Below are 4,108 nucleotides of genomic sequence, written 5' to 3' on the forward strand. Positions count from 1 at the left end.
TCTCTCTCTCTCTCTCTCTCTCTCTCTCTCTCTTTCCCTCCCTCACCACCCCCCCTCTTCTTTCTCTACCCACAGGTGCCTTTTCTCTTCCCCACCCCCCAATCCCCACTCCACACAATGACTTCCCTGGCCTCTACCCTTGGGGCCAATGAACTCACCAGAGAGCAGCTTCCCAATAAACCTACTCTAATATTCTAATCTGGCTTGAATTGGCTCATTTCACCGGTGGAGAAATAACATTATCAAATAAAGCCCCATCCATTCCTTAACAGAGTTCTATTTATTTATTTAAGTGTGTGTGTGTGTGTGTGTGTATGGGCGCCCACTTGACTACAAGTGCCTAGAGACTCTGGTCTCCCCATTCCCAGATAGCTGTTACAGGAGTTACAGGCTGTTACAAGCCACTAACATGGGTGCTGGGAACTAAAATCAGATCCTCTGGAAGTGACATGTGGGCTCTTAACCACTAATCCATCTCTCCAGTCCCAAGTTTCAGTTTTTCATGAGCCATCCCTTCAGTGCCAAACTCCCTACTTTTCACTTGTTAATATTTTATTGTTGGGATGAAGAGAAGGGGTAAGGGATGATTTGTAGTCTGCAAAACAGATAAATATGCACGGCCTGAGCATTTAACACTTTCTCAAAATGGATGCAAGAGGTTTGGGGGAGAAAAGAGAGAGAGAGCAGAGACAGGAGAGGGAGGGAGGGAGGGAGGGAGGGAGACAGAAATAACTAATGAAATGCACTGTTTCCACGAAAGCAAGGATGCTAAGTTCTAACAGTTGATAGTGAGAGAGACTAGGATGCCAAGGAAGAGGAAATGGGAACGGACGGAAGCTCCTCACCCTGGGACTTTGCTGCTCCATCAAGTTCCACCCACTGCTCACAATGAAGCGGGATGGCCGGGTTCCTGGGGCGATGGGGGCGCCAAGACGGATCCCAACGGCCGAAATCCTTCTTTCTGGAAAGCAAAAACTTTGTACGATTACCTTAAAGGCGTTCAGGACAGCAAGGGCTACATTCGAAGGCACCGGGAGCTCAAATATCGTTCCTGTGAAATGGCCCCCTGCCGGGACCTGAGGCTGCAGGGCCCTAGCTTCTGAGAAGCGATGGGGCGAGACGCGCGGACTGGGGACCAGCGGAGTCGCCATGGAGGCCACACCCAGGCCTCACTCCCCACCTCCGCCACCGCCCAGCCCCTTACCTAGCCTCACCAGAACCCGCCCTGCCGGCCTGCCACTACCGAGAAAAAGAGACGGGGGCAGCGCGAAGCCACACCGGAAGAGACGAAGGCGAGCTGCGGTTCACTTCCGCTTACCGAGTCCGAGTCCTTCCGGAATAGAAATTTCGGTTCCCTGGAATTAGGTGTTGATTGATTGAAGCGGAAGTTTAAAACCCAGTTGAAGGATAAAATTAAAGTTTGAGCAAAATTTCTGGGCGAAAACGGCCTTCTCGATGGCCAATCCCAGAGCGAAGTTAAACACACAGCGGGAAGTACGGGGTCTCAGGAGGCTCACAAACCTTTCCTTCCCTTCCTCCTCTTGGTTCCTGTAGTTCCTGGGCAGATGCGCTGCCAGATCTGTGAACCAGCCTATCGCTTCCATTTAACCACTTCAGTCTTTATTATCTGGATACCATGCTAAATTCTAATCGTTGGTAGTGAGACGAGCTAGAAAGATGGGGAAAATGAAGAGGACATGAAAAAAGAGAGCAGCCTCACACCCTGGGACTTTCTGATGAAAAATTTAAAACGTGAACACAACTGATACAGCCAAAAATTGCATATACAGAGAAAGAAATATGTGTTTTCATAAAGATATCTCAAATAAGATGTTAAAAGCAAATACCAGTGCATGGCAGTACACCCTGCAATCACAGCACACAGAGGCAGAAACAGGCAATCTTGTTAATTCGAGGCCTGCTAGATCCACAAAACAAGTTTCAAGCCAGCCAGGACTGCAAAATGAAAATAGTAAGGTGACAAATTCTACTTACTTAGGGCCAAAATGTCTACAATCTTGAATTTTACCAAATTAGCATTCCTCTCAACCCTAAATCTGAACAATGTACTTCATAAAACCATCTTACAATTTCATTTACAAACGAGTTCATTAAGAGTAAACAAGTTAATATATTGTATTTAATTTTTAAATGTTATTTAAATTTTAAGCTTTGCTTAATCTTTAAATCTTATTATAAATTACATCCTTTGAGAAATATAACTTAGAAAGTCACAAGATTTCATTTATATATACATTTATCTATATGCATTGAAGATACACTTAAATGAGATGCCCTATAGAAGCCCACACCAGTATCTTGTGATTGGGTGCTATCTTTTTCCTATAAAACTTTCTGTCCTCTACTAATCTAGCACTCAGGAGGCAGAGGCCAGTGAATATCTGTGATTCTAGGACAGCCAGGGGCTGATGTATAGAGAAACCCTGTGGAAGAAGAGGAGGAAGAGGAGAACAACAACAAAAACAAAGTTGTGTGTGTGTGTGTGTGTGTGTGTGTGTGTGTATACGTGTACGTGTGAATGAGCCCTGGCCCTCCAGAAGAGCTTTACACCTTCATATTATGTTTGCTCCAGGAATGAAAGTGGCCATGCAGTATTCCTTCTCTCTCTCTCTCTCTCTCTCTCTCTCTCTCTCTCTCTCTCTCTCTCTCTCTCTGTGTGTGTGTGTGTGTGCTGTGACTTAGCCTGTCTGTCACTACCTTTAATTTTTGGCAACCAGATATCATGAGATTGGTTTTGAATGTCTCCATGAGTTGTGATTTTGAGCGAGCCTTGGATGCTAGCTTTGAATATCTGAAAAAAGACCTGTGGGCCCTTGCAGGATTTGCTCACAGATGCCCACGCTGGAACATTTGGGAGTCACAGTTGAACTCTATGTGTCGTTCTCAGTCTAGACGTGCCCACCCAGCCGCTTATTTCAGTTGGAAATATGCAAATGCATTTGGCCTTTTGTTAACTAGGGATTTTGCAGGAAACCTTGCTAAATACTTTTTAGCTTTTATTGCATTTTTGTTTTGTGTGTTCATGGACACATGTGCCTTGGTATGCTATGGAGGTCAGAGGATAATTTACAGGCATCGATTCTCTCCTTTCACTATGTGGGTCTTGAGAATCAAACCCAGATCGTTATGCTTGGCAACATACTTACAAGTCTTAGTTTTGTGTTTCTCTCTCTCTCTCTCTCTCTCTCTCTCTCTCTCTCTCTCTCTCTCTCTCTCTTAAATTGGGAAGGCTGTTTGAGGCAGGGTCTCTCTATTATGTAGCTGTGGCTGTCCTGGGAGTTCACTATGTAAAGGAAGCTGACCTCAAACTCACAGAAATCTACCTTCTTCTCCCTCCCATGTTTGTTTGTTGTTGTTGTTGGGATAGAGTCTCTCTATGTAGAGCAGGCTGAGCTTGAGGCCTTGGAACACACAAAACTCTGCCCATCTCTATCTCCCTAGTACTGGAATTAAAGAGTGAGCCACCATACCCAACACAGTTCTAATATATTTTTAAGGGTTTATACATGAACTTTCCCAGCTCAGTATATCCTGTAGACTAGTAACCAGAGATAAACAGTGTGTGCTGGGTTTAAGGTCCTACAGCAGCGTAAGTCAAACCTGAGCTCTGACACTCATTCCTCTATGTGGTGGCAACATGTGGAAAACATGGAAGTCTACCCTCCTACTGGGAAGGGCAAAAAGGAAACCCATGTTTAAAGCTAGGCCTCACATGACTACAGAAAAACTTCCAAGATGGTACCTGAGGAATTAGCAATATTGAACTCAGTCAGACACAAAAAGTCTAGTTTTCTCCTATGAGGATTGGGTTGCAACCTGTCAATCATGTAAAGGAAGAAACTTGAGCTTAGAGCCAGGTCTGTGGGCAGCACCTATGCCCCAGAATGGGGTTGGAAGTTGGACCAGGTACCATCTCTGCATCTCAGCTCTGCATATATGGACAGCTAGAGAGACCTGAACATCAAGGCTAGGGATAAGAACTCACCCCCCACCCAAGGTAGCAGAAAAGTACTCTTTGGCCTGGAACTCTATGCATCCAAGGAAGACTATGAACATCTGCTCCTCCTGCCCCCATGACCTGAGTGCT

The 4,108-nt window shown here is 45.3% G+C and overlaps 1 protein-coding gene across 3 annotated transcripts in view; it reads right to left on the reverse strand.

Annotated features, from left to right (window-relative positions):
* LOC110327214 (zinc finger protein 26) overlaps positions 1-1,378 on the reverse strand; it is a 28,392-nt gene extending 27,014 nt beyond the window's left edge. For 2 of the 3 annotated variants that reach the window (XM_029543142.1, XM_029543140.1), the window contains exons 1-2: positions 1,205-1,264; positions 846-961 (exon numbers count right to left, since the gene is read on the reverse strand). The gene's annotated coding sequence lies outside the window, so the exon portion shown is untranslated. Of the gene's footprint in view, positions 1-845; positions 962-1,204; positions 1,265-1,318 lie in introns of those variants that run through there. The other variant, XM_029543141.1, reaches the window with a different exon arrangement.
* Positions 1,379-4,108: the final 2,730 nt, after the last annotated feature.

Source organism: Mus pahari, chromosome 10, assembly GCF_900095145.1.
Source record: "Mus pahari chromosome 10, PAHARI_EIJ_v1.1, whole genome shotgun sequence".
In the NCBI taxonomy this organism is placed as follows: Eukaryota; Metazoa; Chordata; class Mammalia; order Rodentia; family Muridae; genus Mus; species Mus pahari.